This window comes from Leuciscus leuciscus, assembly GCF_965113295.1.
Source record: "Leuciscus leuciscus genome assembly, chromosome: 16".
Classification (NCBI taxonomy): Eukaryota; Metazoa; Chordata; class Actinopteri; order Cypriniformes; family Leuciscidae; genus Leuciscus; species Leuciscus leuciscus.
This window is the reverse complement of record NC_138740.1, coordinates 15,074,786-15,091,809: the sequence shown is the minus strand read 5'-3', so window position 1 is coordinate 15,091,809 and position 17,024 is coordinate 15,074,786. Positions and strand designations below refer to the sequence as shown.

General features: G+C 41.1%; 1 long non-coding RNA gene and 1 pseudogene across 2 annotated transcripts in view; one reads left to right on the top strand and one right to left on the bottom strand.

Moving 5' to 3' along the window:
• Positions 1–17,024, top strand: part of LOC309478286 — an 86,813-nt gene that overhangs the window by 50,266 nt on the left and 19,523 nt on the right. The gene's annotated exons all lie outside the window — the stretch shown is intronic.
• LOC309477527 (calcium-responsive transcription factor-like) lies at positions 3,488–11,368 on the bottom strand (annotated as a pseudogene). The gene is made up of 13 exons (XR_014211678.1): positions 11,196–11,368; positions 10,480–10,609; positions 10,158–10,269; positions 8,880–8,992; positions 8,608–8,728; positions 8,125–8,192; positions 7,735–7,901; positions 6,007–6,321; positions 5,918–5,966; positions 5,770–5,833; positions 5,468–5,580; positions 4,531–4,849; positions 3,488–4,427 (listed from the first exon to the last, which is right to left on the bottom strand). The product of XR_014211678.1 is annotated as a calcium-responsive transcription factor-like (transcript).

Sequence of the window (17,024 nt, the reverse complement as noted above, 5' to 3'; positions counted from 1 at the left end):
AGCGGCTTGTGCTCTAGTCTGTGGAGGCAGGAGAAGCCACCAGAGCAGTCGAGCACTGAACAAAATAAGACACTTTAGTGAACAAAAGAAATGAGTCAATGCAAGAATGCTATGTTCACTTTAAAGATGAATTTCAACACACAGATTCATTCATGAACCCAGTGCTGGCCTTAACAAACACCACTACATACACACAAAGATGAGTGATATACAGTATATATACATACATGTATACATACACAGGGATGGGCAGTATTTCAGATACATGTATTTAAAATATGTATTTGAAATACGAAATAATTTTGTATTTTAAAGCCTTTGGAAAAAATCTAATGTAATTTGTATTTAAATACATTTAAGATGAGTATTTTTTTATTTCAAAATACATGAAATACTTTTTGCCAGTCAACCTCTTTATCAGGATACTGAGTTTGTGCATCAACTAGTTCAGACATTTACTAGCTCAACATTGGATCAGGGATTTTTTCTTTTCTTTTTTTTATATAAGGTGAGAATGTCATGATCAAGTCTACTGTTGATTAAAGTTAAAATAGTGCATTATTCACTTCAGTTAACATGAAAGAATAAAAGAAAGAATAGTTGATTTTTATCAACTAGCTTGTCAAATGTGTTTGAAGCATTACTGCATGTTAGGGCTGGGTGATATGACACTACATATCATAGCGATGATATAAAGTCTAAATCGATAGAACTTTTTCTAAATCGTTTACATAGATGGGCCTATTTGTGGGGTAAGCAAATATCCGTGCAGCTTTTAGTGGGCAGGAATTATTGGAACGTTGGAGTGGAAAAAGAAGCACTGATGAATGATACTCCACAAAAATCTCCAGCTTTTAGTTTTATTGTACATAAAAACTAAAAAAATCAAAAAGTATAGACTACATTGTAACCACAAATAAGTATATAAATGGCTGCTATTTTGCATACAGTTATTTGTAATTACCAGAAAGAAAGAAAGAAAGAAAGAAAGAAAGAAAGAAAGAAAGAAAGAAAGGGCAGAGATGTGGTTAGGAATGAAAAGTCAGTAGGCCTATGTAGTTTCTTCATTCACTGTGACCTATCCCTGCACTGGATGGCCAATTTCACATGTATTTTGTGTATTTTCAAAATACTAAATACTGTATTTGTATATAAATACATTATTTCACACAGTATTTTTTTTTTTTTTTCACACAGTATTTGTATTTTAAATACATTTCCATGTATTTATGCCCATCTCTGTACATAGAGGAATAAATGAAGATGATAATGGTAATTGGAGAAGCATATAATACATGTAACATAGAGCTCGTGCTGCTCTAATTGGCTTACTGCTGATATCAAGTATTGTTTACATTTAAATGATCCTAAACATTCTACGTCAGTCCAGTAGATTAAAAATCAACACAATTTTCTGAATCCTTGAAGTCTGAACGCACTTGCTGCAAGCTCTTCACAACTCTACAATTTGGTAAGTTTTAGAGATTTTTGGTACTTCTTGATTCATTATCATGGAGCAGCGTCGGTCACGGAGAACCAGGGCTCTTCCCGCACGCCTGAGGGGATTGGTGGAGGAGGGCGTCTCTTCCAGTCCGGACCCTTGTGAGCTTCCACAGCTGGCAGCTGTTAAGTTGGTCTGGTCAGATCACACTTACAGCTGCTTCTCTGGCAAAGCTCGAAGACCCACGGGTTTGGAAGAACGCTACTTCAAGAACGCTGCTGTCCTTCCTGACATCCGTCCAGCAGTGTCAGTCTCTTCAGTGGCCGTGCGTCAGCAGGATGAGCCTATCTCCATCCACGGCTACAGCGTAGAGGCCTACCAGGACATCTACCGCTCTGTGGTGGAGCCCATGCTGAAGACGCCCAGTGGTCGGCAGCGTCCCTACAGCCTTAAACTTGGACGGAAGATAAAGCAGCGGCTGTGGGAGGCACTCAACCGCCCATCACTGGAGGAGACGGAGCATCCTGATGGACGTGTCCGGATCACTGAGAGCTTCTCCACAACCAGCAGAAGCTTCGCTCCTCGAATCGACGTGGACATCAGTGAAGAGCCCCTGCCTGAGGAACCCCGAAGAAAGAAGCCCAGACACTGAGTCATCACTGTCACATGGAGCCCGGCCCCGGAGTATCACACAGCGGAACCTGTATGTAAATACTGTATATAGTTACAGAGCAAGTTTATAGTTTTATGAGTAACTTTAAGTTTAATTTTTTAGAGTTGTTTTGCACATTGTTGTGAGGTTGTCAGGATGGTTTTGGTGATTGTCAGAGCATTGATATGCTCATAGGTTGTTCTAAGTGGTTGTTAGTGTTTTGCTACTCGGTTGTTGGGATGTTTTGGATGGTTTCTTGTGTGTTGACATGCGTTTGCCAAGGTATTTTGCGCGGTTGTTAGCGTGTTGCTTTGCGGTTGCTGGACTCTTCTGAGTGGTTTTTCATGCATTGCTATGTGGTTGTCAGGATGTTTAGAGTAGCCTAGTTGGTTGATATGCGGTTGCTTAGGTTAGGGAAGGTTAGGGTCCCTCACACGGTTTGCAGCTTGACGTGCTGTGAGGGCTTGTGTGCATCAGTGATGCTGAGAGCTACGCCACTGGTACTTCACAACTACTGCTAGGGTCACCCATAGTGGACAGGTCTCAGCTGAGATGCCAGACGAAGACAAACCACCTGATTCTGGACAGCAGAAGATTGACCTGATGTTCCTGGCAGAAGATCACTGTCTTGTTACAACGACAACAACATCAGCGGTCCCTGAATGGAAGAAAATTCATGATTCAAGAAAAACTGATTATTTGTGGAAGTCATCAATGGATCAATGGAAAATTCAGGATTCAAGAAAAACAGATTATTTGTGGAAGTCATCAATGGATCAATGGAAAATTCAGGATTCAAGAAAAACATATTATTTGTGGAAGCAACCGATCGAACAGAACAAGGTAAAACAGTTTAATATTAGCAAAGGCTGCATTCTTTCTTCAGCATTTTTGTAAAAGCATTCGGGCAATTAAATCAGAGGAATGCTAATATTATAATTTCTTACATTCTTGTATATGTATGATAATTATGAAATAATTATCTTCTAAATTCAGGCACACGATCATGTAAACACAGGTAAGCAGAGAAAATGATAAAAATACAACAATTACTATTCACAGGTAAACTATCACAGTAATCTGAACTTCATAAACAGACACTGTTCTTCTTCTGCTGTTCTTCTGTTTTGTCCTTCAAAAAAAATTTCATCATGCCTTAAAATAGCTTGAATGTAACTCTACACCCTTGCCTCATTTAGTATACCGGTTCTATAAATATGCAAACCAGCTCAGAGATCCACTCATTGACAATCACATGTTGATCTGATTGGTTACAAGGTAGTTTGTGACATAAACACCAGCGATTTTTTCACATGGTTTGTCTTAAAGCATATTAAAAACACCACATAGACATATAAATGTCAGGATGCACACTCGGATAACACGGTTAGAAGGATTCAGAATAACTTTTAATGAAGCTTTCGTTGGACAGCAGGTAAATTCAGATGCACAAACAGATACTGTGAGAATAACATTGATGAATGATCGTCTTTTCTCTTGTAGATAACGGCAGGCTTGAATGTGGCATGAAACACAGTCCGAGGAACACAGAGCATGGACACCAAGGAGAATGTGGGATCTCAGGACAAGTATCACAGGTAAGTATCACAAGGATGTACTGTGGAAACAGACTGGAACAGTTCGGGAACAATAGTCTGAAATGCACAGAGAGCAGGTTAGTGGGTCTTTCCTAGTTCAAGGTTCGACTGGAGCTGAGGTGTGTTCCTTTGTAGTGCTCAGTGATTGCTGGGATTGATGACAGGTGCAGGTGATTAGTATTGAGTGTGATCTTTGTGTTGTGGATGTGAATGAGCCTGACTGATTCCTGACAATAAACAACATTAAAAACTTGAATTTCACCACAGGGGGACTTTAAAAAGCTCCACCGCAAGGATCCATTAGGCTTCTATTCAAAGGGTAGAAATACCTGCAGAAATACTCATAAGATATTCTTATAAAAAGTTGTGAAATAGTTTTTTTTGTGTGAATAGAATGCAACAGAATCGCTTTAAATATTTAATTTTGATCTCATTCATACTTTTGAGAAATAGTTTTTTTCTCCTCCAGTCACCACTGTAATAAATTAAAATAGCAATAATAGGAAATGGAAACAAATAATAATACAAATCAATATTGCATGAGTTCATGTTATCATAATACTGTACTTGAAACACTGAATCAGTCCTCCATTGGTCAAAGAGCTCAATCGTCAATCGCTGTTGTCACAGAAATGGACATTTGTTTTCTTTTCTCGTTGTTGTATTTCTGCTGACACATCCATAGATTTCCCACTCTCCTATTTAACTGAAGTGTCGTCTGCTGAGGGAGTCAAAGCTGAACAATAAGAACAAACAACAGGTTTTTATGTTATTTTCATTATTCTAATTGGTTCAATTTAGATTTTTTTATTTTTATTTCTGTGTTGCCATGTACTTACCTATGCTTGCAGGGTCCACAATCTGCACTGGAATGGCCTGTCCGTCCTCCAACAAGATCTGTGTGATGCCACCTTCAGCTCTGGCATTAGTCACCGAGGTCACACTCACCGGCTGGCTCATGCCGAGCAGGGTCGGGGGGGGGTCACATAGAGATATGCTTTCACCAGCACTGCCACTTGACTGGAGGAACTGGGACGGACTCAGCAGAACAGGCTGTGGAGGTGCAGGGCTGGACGGCTCTGGGGCTTCTGGTGGAGGTGGGGGTGTAGGTTGGGCAGTGTCTTCAACTGGACACAAGGCAGGCTGTATCTGGATGGCCTATCAGACAAGAGGAGAGCACTCTTAAAGGATAAGTTTGCCAACCAGCTTTGTCCCAGGCAACAGGGAACATTCTCACAAAGGCAAGTTTTTATTCCATTAATGTTAATAGAACATTTGTTCAAAGTTATATGTTTTTAAATAATGTTCTCAAAACTTTAGCACAAAAACAATGATCTTTTTTTCTAAAATATTTTAGTTGGATGTTTATCTAATTTAAAAAAAAAAAATTACAACTTGTTTCAGAGAACATTCAAAAGTAACCTTCACATAATGTTTGCAAAATTATAAAATTGAATGTTCCCTTAACGTTCGCATTAACCAACAAAAGTTTTTACAATGTTTAAAACTAGAGGTTTTGAAAGCCATGAAATAACGTTTTCATAAGTTTATGGGAACATTAACAACAACTTCAAAACAAAAATGTTTAAAAAATGATTAAATAATCAGGTTTTCAAGCATTTCATTTTAATGGGTTTTTTGTTTCTTCAATTATACCATCAGAACAGTTGATCACCCTGAAACTTTTTACATTTATTCAGAAATGAAACAATTAATGCATTAATTTAATAAATGAATAGATCCATATAAAAAATGATCATTTCAGGACAGGGTCACCTGGAGATGTGCAAAGATCTTGGGCTGCAGTGAGGTGAGAGAGCTGAAGAGCTGCACAGCCTCTGGAGAAAGAGTGTCACTCTCTTCCAAGAGTTCTTCCTTCTGAGGGGACACTGTCAATATAACAGCAGTACACTAGATTCTGTGGCAGGGTAAACAATGCTTATACTTGGACTACAGGTATGTGCTTTCTTTTTGAGGCAGGACCTTTCCTCTACTCTCTAAATTGTATTGAATGATTCCAAGATTATTGTTTTAATAATGTATGTCAGATTTCAAACAATATCTCAACAGTATTTCACCATCCACAGTAGCTGGAGTCAGGGTCACAGTCTCTGGAAGCCGGTTATTAGCCTCTGCTTTCCACTGCAACAACAACAAAAACATACAAATAAATGCTTACTACAATGGTTGGCATATTTGTGCTCACCAATCTAATGCTTTACAAACATGTTTTCTGTATCTGAGGTAGCCAGTGGTCCCGCCGTCAGCTGAAGAGCTTTCTGAGGCTCATGGATGTGGTTCTTGATGTCACGAGCGGGTGTAGTCGAGAGGGTAGGGACGCCCCATCCTCCATCGTGACATCCTGCATGGCTTCACTGTCCAGCTCCTCTGTCTCTTCTTCATCTTCATTTTGTTCTTCCTCTGCAAAGCAGATCTGCTCTGGAAGTGGAGGCAGGTTTGCAGTGTCCACGTCATGGTACAGGTGAGCTTTCTCTGTAGGGAGCTGGGTGTAATACCTGTCTTGGCTTTGTAGAGTATGTTTTGATTCGTTTCTTGCTCTGACCCTTTTTTAGGTTGAACGCCCTTCCTCCGTGGACCAAACTGGCATTCCATCACAATGGCTCTGCTCCCTTAAAACCATATTAAAGATCAAGATAAAATGACTTTGTGTGCATATTGTAAAACCATTACATTATCTGCAACAACAGCATTCAATCAAGGCTTAAGAACAAGGCATGTCCAGCCTTGACATGCAACTTGCTATTGCAAGCATTCTCGTTCTAGAAACAATTTGATTGAACAAAAATCTGGACAAATTAGTATGGAAGCTTGTTTACGCCATAGAATAAAAAAGGGTAATTGTGACTAGGGTAATTATCTTACAATTCGGACTTTTTTTCATGCAATTGCGAATTTACATCTCGCAATTCTGACTTTTTTTCTCAGAACTGTGTGATATAAACTCGCATTTGTGAAATATAATGTCAGAAATGTCAAATAAAAGTTAAAAAATAATTAAAAGTCAGACTTTTCTCGTAATTGCAAGTTTATAACTGTGAGATAAAAAGTTGCAATTATCTCTTAAATTGTTTTATTCTATAATGATTTGGTCTGTTTCCCCCCCCAAAAAAGATCAACACTGTAAATTATAAATTCACATACAATGCTTTTTAAATGTTTGGGGTTGGTAAGATTTTTTTGCTCATAAAATTAGCAAATGAAACTTAAGTAAAAACAGTAACATTGTGAAATATTATTACAATTCAAAATAAATGAAAGCTTTAGCTTAAGTTCTGCCAGGAAGACTCAATCAGCGCGTCATGTATTACCTCACTTCTAACCAATCATGTGCTAACACTCGCAGTATAAAAGATTGGTACTTACATTTGTCTGAGTTCGCAGATGCTGACGCTGCCAATTACCTCCATCCTCCCCAACCACCACCAAGATGGTACCTTCCCCTTCATCCTCCCCACCACCACCAGGATGGTCCCTTCCTTTACCTCCAGGGGGTCGGCTGCGCCCCTGCCTTCATCTTCAGGCAGGATATGCAGCTTCCGCTACCCTCGCATTGCGCGCTAAGGACGGGGCCTACGCCAAAGAACTTTATAAATGTATGCTTGCTGGGCTGTTAATAAACATGCACTTGTTATATCAATTTATCTCCCGAGTCTTTCTGGTAGAACTGTCTTCTGTTCAAATATGTTTAAATTGAATTGAAAATGTTGCTGCTTAATCTTTATGAATGCCTTCACTGTCATTTTATATTTTTTTAAAGCATCCAACTGAATAAAAGTATTTCTTTCTTTCAAACAAATCGTATCTGCTAAAGTTTCATTTGCTAATTTTGTGAGCCAATATACCACTAGCATTATTCAGAAGTCCCCAAATTTACAGACATCGATTAAAATTCCAATTTTGAATTATAGTCAAAACTCATTAAAATAACATATAGACTATGACTAAACAGCTTTAAGACTTAAATAAAAGTATCTCACATAAAGTCGTACCACAGATCCCACAAGCAAAAAGGGCCATATTACCTGCATTAACAAAGGGAATGCCATCGTAGGGCACATACTGTGATTTCCACATGAGTCTGGTGGCAGGTTTAGCCGGTGAGGGTGATTGGCGGGTGCTTGTGTAGAAGCAGAACGGCCTCAAGCTCTGCCTCTGTGTTACAGTAACCACGGTACGATTCTCCGATCTTCTGTTCCTCATGAAACAATCACACAGAAAAAAGATTCGCCAAGCCACATTAGCTTGACATCATCAGATTGTGTTGCTGTAAATGGATCTGTTTGACAGAGGGCTCTACGCACAATAGAAAAAGTACAATGCATTTAGGCTATTTCCATGCATACTACACTACTTTATTTGTCAAAAACAAAACAAAAAACCCCCTCAATTTATCCATTTTCTACTGGACAAACCTCACACGAGCCCAGTTTGGTGCCCCTGGTGGTAATGGCTTCACTGGGGCTCAAATACATCAGGAGAACTGAAAGAAATGAGAAGACATTTCAGTAAAACTGTCCATAATTTAAGGTACACTTAAACTCCAGGAATGGGGCATGGCCTGAAGCAGTTTTCTTGTTGTTCAAGCAAGGGATAAATTGAGCCAGAACAGGAGTTTAATTGGGTAGTTTGCTTGTCAACCCATTCCATATGCATATGAATGCTTTTTACCAATCCAGTAGATATTTTCCAGCTCCATATTTGCGCAAGACTTGTAAAATCTGTGTTCAAATAAGTGATTTTCAACATTTAAAACAAATCGGCTGTAAAAAAAAAAAGCATGTAGTTTATAATAAAAAAATGGTAATAAAAAGAAACAAACACAATAGGAAAGTTCATCTTTCAGATTAGATACAGAATGTGACAGATATAATGATGTGCAAACAAGGTTTACTGACCATTTTTTCGAAATTGTAATACCAGTGACATTCTGAGCCGCTAGTGCAGATAAACTATGGGTGCCATCATTGTCTTTTGTGGATGTGATGATTGACTGCTGTCTTTTCTCCACAAAGATTCCTATTTAACAGAACAGAAAGAAATGGCAGAACCGGACAGCAACCAATTTTCTTCATTATTCTTTTCATTTTCTGTTTATTTTATTAGTTCTATTGAATTTCTTCATTATTAGATGTTAACTACTCTATTATATATGCACACACACACTCACCAGCCACTTTATTAGAGGACATTTGAGTGTAGGGAACTGATGATCTGAGTTGATTTGAGCTTTGTGACATTGTGCATTATCCTGCTGGAAGTATCCATCAGAAGATGGGTGCACTGTGGGCATAAAGGGATGGACATGCTCAGCAACAATACTCAGGTAGGCTGTGGCATTTAAACAACGCTCACTTGGTACTAAGGGACCCAAAGTGTGCTAAGAAAATACCCTCACACCATTACATGCATTCAGAGATGCTCTTCTGCAGACCTTGGTTGTAACGAGTGGTATTTCAGTTGCTGTTGCCTTTCTTTCAGCTTGAACCAGTCTGGTCATTCTCCTCTGAACTCTGGCATTTTCACCCATAGAACTGCTCTATGCTGCTCACTGGATATACTGGATATTCTTACTTTTTCTGACCATTTTCTGACCATTCTCTGTAAACCCTACAGATGGTTGTGTGTGAAAATCCCAGTAGATCAGTAGTTTCTGAATTACTCAGACCAGCCCGTCCGGCACCAACAACCACACCGCGTTCAAAGTTCCTTAAATCACCTTTCTTCTCCATTCTGAGGCTCATTTTGAACTTCACCAGATCGTGACCATGTCTACATGCCTAAATTCATTGAGTTGCTAGAGTTAGATATTTGCGTTAAAGGGATACTTCACCGATTAGCATTAAGCTTTGTATCAGTAGAAACCCGGTAGTATTATCGAAAGGCCGTGCTTCCCTCCCTCATGTCCCCCTGAGACGAGAGATTTCTGTATTGTGTGTCTGGAAAAAAAACTCAGATGACGCAAAAATCGTAATTTTGCGTCATCTGAGACTTTTTTGGCCAGAGCTAGATCCGCATGTTTTCAACCCGCCCATAGTGGGATCTCACGATAAAACGGCGTCTTTTCAGTTTCGAGTCAACTAGTAGCCTAATTGTATCATTTCTTCCGATACTGCCCTTTGTAACCGGTAGGCGTGGTTTGGGAGTGGCCTCGTAGGGCAGCGAAGTAAGTGCATTCTGGGAGTTGTTGTCTTTCATCCACATGAGCCAAAAATCTATTTTCTGGCTTTTCTTTCTCAAGAAGACACAAACTTCTAAAATAATTTCACATTTCTACTACATAAATGATCCAATTTAAATACACATTCATCTTTCCAGCGGTGAAATATCCCTTAAACAAGAAGTTGAACAGGTGTACCTAATAAAAGTGTCCAGTGAGTGTGTGTGTGTATAATTAGAAAAGCAATACTCAGTAATATATTTAATAATAAAAAACATAATTCATTACCAGATGAGTTTGCTACTTTCAACAGCTGACCGTGAGGTAGTAACATCTGAGGTCCCCCTATAGACACAGATGGGACACCGTACAACTGTCCATTCTCCCCTTTCACGATCACCTGAAAAAATGCATCTGTCTTTGAGGTGGGGAAAAACTGTCATAAATATATCGTTCAAAATGACTTAATGGGTGGAATACATAAGGTCAAGCTCATATAACATTTTGGTATATCTGGTGACTGAGTCAAGTACATGGGTAATACACATGTCTTCTAGTGTGAGTAATAGCCTGTAGTTTATGGTGATGGATCATAGTGCAATGTCCTTACCACACGCTCATACTGAATAGGATGTCCGTTTTGATCAAGTATAACTAAGTTGTCCACTTGTCCCGAATGAATGAATGACGGAAGCACTTGTGCATCTGCATTTTCTTTAGATTTTGAGTTTTTGCGGTTGCTGATACATCACAATACAAAAATAATAAATCGTTTGATCACAAAACATTGACAGCTGATATTTTACAATTATTCTTTGCAGTTCAGATTTATTTATTTATTGCTATTTAGTATTTAATGATGCAAGCATTTTGGTAAAAGTGTAAAAAAACAAAAGTGTCTAAAAAGCCCCAGTCGTATTTCACCAAAAACCATAGAAATTATACTTTGTATTCAGTAAAATTTATGAGATTCTTATACTCATTACTTTAATGCCAAAAAGTGATTGTTTAAATTGTATTATCACAGTATTTATCACAGTAATATCTGTTGCACTTTTAATAATAAAAATAAACAGTTTGATAATATATACAAAAAACTCTGTCACAGTAAAGAGAATAATCAGTTAAAAATGTAAAAGAATACAAAATTATTCATGGAAAATATAATACATTTTTATGACATACGATTAGGGCTTTTGTGAGATTCACCAAACTCATTTGTTTGTTTGTGTGTGGCCATTAAACATAGTATTTTAGTGAAGAGTGAGTTATACAAGGATTATTCAGTACTGTACAGTATTTCTACTAGTCTACATTTCTCCTTACCAGTCCAGCTCGTGTGTGTGCAGACTGTAGATCCTCTCTCTCTTCAGACTGAAGAACATCTGTCACATCTCTCTCTTCCTCCTCCATTTATTCTATCAGACACACACAGCAGTCTAAATCAAGAGCCCAAGCCAGAGATACACTACAATTATGCATGAATTGAGATGTTTTACTATTGGAGTAATATTCTTGATGGGTGTCAAACTGAACCCTTTAGTATTTGGAGAGAGAAAGATGCACACTGCTAGCCACATTTCACGCATACGCTATTTATTTTGTGTGTAAGGTGGCCGTCTCTTTAGATTCATAAATAAAGAGTTTTGAGTAAATGATGACATAATTTTCGGCAGCACTTTATGTTACAGTAATGTTCCCCATGCACATACTATGCAGCCTACTAGAATTGAAAACGAGTCTACTCAACCTCGTCTTCGTCCGGTAGAGAAGATAACGTTAGAGAATGTGATTTCATGTTGAATCGTCGCTCTGTTGAGAATATTTAGTGTGTTCACCGTGAACATACTCTGAGTTGACTAATTATTCCCACACACTTTTTTTTAAACCAGCATGCCTCGATTAAGCAAGGTTTGGTTTAATCTTCCGAGAGTGCAGGCCTTCAGGGTTTGTTTGACGGTAAGATAAACTTGCTTTCTGAATTGATAGGTGAATAACATGTAGAAGCACCTAACCCTAGTTGTAAGCTTACACTTCACATAAAATAAACTTGTCCCTCAACCCTGATTGGTTGATGGGAATGTTGATCCAGGAACATGTTGCACTTGGTGAAATCAGTCACAGAAGGAAGGAGTTGTAGAAGTTGAGAGAGCCACTGGCATTGAGTGAGCAGCGCCCTCTACTGTCTGTCTTTTTAACAACATGACAGATTTGTTCAGGTGTATTCTCATAGTTTATATGTAGTTCAATTAGGCAATTGACACTTTAGTAGAATAAAAGTATATTGGTGAGAAAGATCACAGCACAGACCTTGAGTTACACAACAGCTAGTGGATTAAAAAGACAAGCAGGACATTTAATTATGAATAGCAGTGTGAAAAATCAAAAGACCCAAAATATCTGTTAGTGAAAGACAATGGGCAAACAATCAAAATCCAGATTAGTCTTCATGAGGTAATAAACATATTATTATTATTACAAGAATTAAAAAAAATTAAAAAATAATTTAACTTAACATCATGATTGAGTGGCAGATGATGATGAAGATGACAATTTTCTTCATGCAGCGCCACATATACAAACACATACTGTACTTACACACATACATATTCTATTTGCTTTAAAAGCTTTCAGTGCTTAGAGCTAGATGTGGAATACTCATTTTTTCTGTAAAAAATATAGAATAAAATCAGCCTTTTTATCAGATTATGTGAAGGAATATTCAACAGATGAATGGATTATCGTTAGTTGCAGCCCTAGATATTACAAATTATTATATTATTTAACTAGCCAACAATGATATTAGTGGATGCAGACAATACATATCTGTTGATTTGCAAGTTAGCAAACATAACACAGTAAACAAAGCATATACACAGGTTGAGAACCTAATTAATTTTATAATTTGAGCAGATATTTTGTTTTATTTGGTCAGCTATACTGGACATTTACCAGGCTAGAAAAAGAACAAAAAATGGATGAAAAATAAAACAAATAAAAATGTAAAAAAAAAAAAAAACTATATGTGTGTGTATCTGAATATTCATACTCCAACAGGATTTAATCAGACTCCAAACAGATTTATTTAGTAGATTCACAACCAACCAAATGCTTCTTCACAGGCCGGCCGCACTCCAATAAAAGCGGCTTGTGCTCTAGTCTGTGGAGGCAGGAGAAGCCACCAGAGCAGTCGAGCACTGAACAAAATAAGACACTTTAGTGAACAAAAGAAATGAGTCAATGCAAGAATGCTATGTTCACTTTAAAGATGAATTTCAACACACAGATTCATTCATGAACCCAGTGCTGGCCTTAACAAACACCACTACATACACACAAAGATGAGTGATATACAGTATATATACATACATGTATACTGTAACGGTCACCAGCTTACATTACACATAAGACTATTATCACTCACAAACTACATTTCCCATAACTCACTGCTCGGACTCATCATCACTTATCACTGATCACATTCACCTGTACCTCATTCACTGATTGCATTCACCTGTGTCACATCATCCTGTTAGTCTCAGTCTATTTATACCATGTTTACTCAGTCACTCACCGCGAAGTCTTGTTAAGTGTTACACTGCATTTCTGAGCGTTTCCCTGGTTTTCTTGTTTCTTGGTTTTTGATATCTTGCCCTGTTCCCTGGATTACTCTCTTGCCTCTGGTCCCTGCCTGTTTGTTTTGTTTCTTTCTTTGTTTTGACTGCCTGCCTGTGTATGACCCTAGCCTGTACATTGGATTACGCCTCTGGATTTCCCCAGCCAATAAAGCTGCATTTGGATCTAACCTTCGTGTCTTGGAGCAGTTCGTGACAGAAGACTTCGCCACACCCAGATCCAGCAGCTATGACCTCCAGAAATCCAGCAGTACGGATCTCGCCTGATCTTCCCAGCATGAGCCGGGAGTTCGCTGGACAGATCGCGGCCTTGGCCCTGGATAGCCTCGATCTGTTCCAGTACACCTGGGGGTTTGTTCCTCTCGCTACCTCTTGCTCTCTGGGTGACGAGGCTATTAAGTTGTGTTACCGGCTGGGGGCTAAGGAGGTCGACCCGAGGGAGCTCCCTGATCTCTCCGGTCTGGATTGGAGAGAGGCACTCTCCAGATGTCTGGAGAGCTTCCTTCCGTGGCACGCCATGTCACCGTCTGCACTTCACGCCAGTCCAGCCGAGCCCGCACTTCACGCCAGTCCAGCCGAGCCCGCACTTCATGCCAGTCCAGCCGAGCCCGCACTTCACGCCAGTCCAGCCGAGCCCGCACTTCACGCCAAATCTGCCGAAGCCAAGGCAGTATGCGTCATGCCCGCCGCCCCTGAGACTGAGAGCGTCATGCCCGCCGCACCTGAGACAGCAAGCGACATGCCGGCCAAGCTAGAGCCCTCTTCACCGCTGGTCCCGTCCAGCAGAGAGCCCTCTTCACCGCTGGTCCCGTCCAGCACAGAGCCCTCTTCACCGCTGGTCCCGTCCAGCACAGAGCCCTCTTCGCCGCTGGTCCCGTCCAGCACAGAGCCCTCTTCGCCGCTGGTCCTGCCCAGCTCAGAGCCCTCTTCGCCGCTGGTTCCGTCCAGTTCAGAGCCCTCTTCATCGCTGGTCCTGTCCAGCTCAAAGTCCTCTTCGCCGCTGGTCCTACCCAGCTCAAAGCCCTCGCTGATGCTGGTCCCGTCAAGCTCAGAGCGCGCTGAGCCAGAGCCAGAGCTTCACGTCAGTCCTGCCGAGCCAGAGCCAGAGCTTCACGTCAGTCCTGCCGAGCCAGAGCCAGAGCTTCACGTCAGTCCTGCCGAGCCAGAGCCAGAGCTTCACGTCAGTCCTGCCGAGCCAGAGCCAGAGCTTCACGTCAGTCCTGCCGAGCCAGAGCCAGAGCTTCACGACAGTCCTGCCGAGCCCGAGCCAGAGTTCCACGTCACGTCCGCCCGTCCAGAGTCTCGTCCCGCTGAGACCGAATCTGATCCTGATCCTGATCCTGAGCCTGAGCCTGAATCTGTTCCTCTTCCTCTTTCTACGCCTGTGTCTTCGGACAAGATGGCCGACTCCACGCCTGTGTCTTCGGACAAGATGGCCGACTCCACGCCTGTGTCTTCGGACAAGATGGCCGGCTCCACGCCTGTGTCTTCGGACAAGATGGCCAACTCCACGCCTGTGTCTTCGGACAAGATGGCCGAATCCACGCCTGTGTCTTCGGACAAGATGGCCGCCGCCGAGCCAGTGTCTCCGGACAAGATGGCCGCCGCCGAGCCAGTGTCTCCGGACAAGATGGCCTCCACCGATCCAGTGTCAGTTCAAGTCACGTCTGCCGAGCCAGTGTCTCCGGACAAGATGGCCGCCGCCGTGCCAGTGACTCCAGACAAGATGGTCGCCGCCGATCCAGAGTCTGTTCAAGTCACGTATGCTGAACCAGTGTCTCCGGACAAGATGGCCGCCGCCAAACCAGTGTCTCCAGACAAGATGGCCGCCACCGAGCCAGTGTCTCTGGTCAAAATGGCCGCTGCCACGTCGACTGAGCCCTCTGCAGATATAGCCGCTGACATGCCTGAACCTGAGCCCTCAACAGAGATGGCCGCTGTCACGCTGTCTGTTCCTGAGCCGGTGTCTGTTCCTGTCCCTGAGCCGGTGTCTGTTCCTGTCCCTGTGTCTGTTCCTGAGCCGGTGTCTGTTCCTGTGCCATGGCCGCCTGAAGGGTCGTCTCCGCCCTGGCCGCCTGAAGGGTCGTCTCCGCCCTGGCCGCCTGAAGGGCCGCCTGCACAGCCTGCTCCGCCCTGGCCGCCTGCACAGCCTGCTCCGCCCTGGTCGCCTGCACAGCCTGCTCCGCCCTGGTCGCCCGCCCTGCCGGAGTCTTCAGGTCCTCTTCCGCTGCACGGGCCTGGCCCTCCATCCCGCCCCCGGGTCCACCTTCGCTCCACCTCCCTCCTGGACAGTTTTAGGAGCGTCTGGAATCCGCTCCTTAAAGGGGGGGCTCTGTAACGGTCACCAGCTTACATTACACATAAGACTATTATCACTCACAAACTACATTTCCCATAACTCACTGCTCGGACTCATCATCACTTATCACTGATCACATTCACCTGTACCTCATTCACTGATTGCATTCACCTGTGTCACATCATCCTGTTAGTCTCAGTCTATTTATACCATGTTTACTCAGTCACTCACCGCGAAGTCTTGTTAAGTGTTACACTGCATTTCTGAGCGTTTCCCTGGTTTTCTTGTTTCTTGGTTTTTGATATCTTGCCCTGTTCCCTGGATTACTCTCTTGCCTCTGGTCCCTGCCTGTTTGTTTTGTTTCTTTCTTTGTTTTGACTGCCTGCCTGTGTATGACCCTAGCCTGTACATTGGATTACGCCTCTGGATTTCCCCAGCCAATAAAGCTGCATTTGGATCTAACCTTCGTGTCTTGGAGCAGTTCGTGACATATACATACACAGGGATGGGCAGTATTTCAGATACATGTATTTAAAATATGTATTTGAAATACAAAATAATTTTGTATTTTAAAGCCTTTGGAAAAAATCTAATGTAATTTGTATTTAAATACATTTAAGATGAGTATTTTTTTATTTCAAAATACATGAAATACTTTTTGCCAGTCAACCTCTTTATCAGGATACTGAGTTTGTGCATCAACTAGTTCAGACATTTACTAGCTCAACATTGGATCAGGGATTTTTTCTTTTCTTTTTTTTATATAAGGTGAGAATGTCATGATCAAGTCTACTGTTGATTAAAGTTAAAATAGTGCATTATTCACTTCAGTTAACATGAAAGAATAAAAGAAAGAATAGTTGATTTTTATCAACTAGCTTGTCAAATGTGTTTGAAGCATTACTGCATGTTAGGGCTGGGTGATATGACACTACATATCATAGCGATGATATAAAGTCTAAATCGATAGAACTTGTTCTAAATCGTTTACATAGATGGGCCTATTTGTGGGGTAAGCAAATATCCGTGCAGCTTTTAGTGGGCAGGAATTATTGGAACGTTGGAGTGGAAAAAGAAGCACTGATGAATGATACTCCACAAAAATCTCCAGCTTTTAGTTTTATTGTACATAAAAACTAAAAAAATCAAAAAGTATAGACTACATTGTAACCACAAATAAGTATATAAATGGCTGCTATTTTGCATACAGTTATTTGTAAT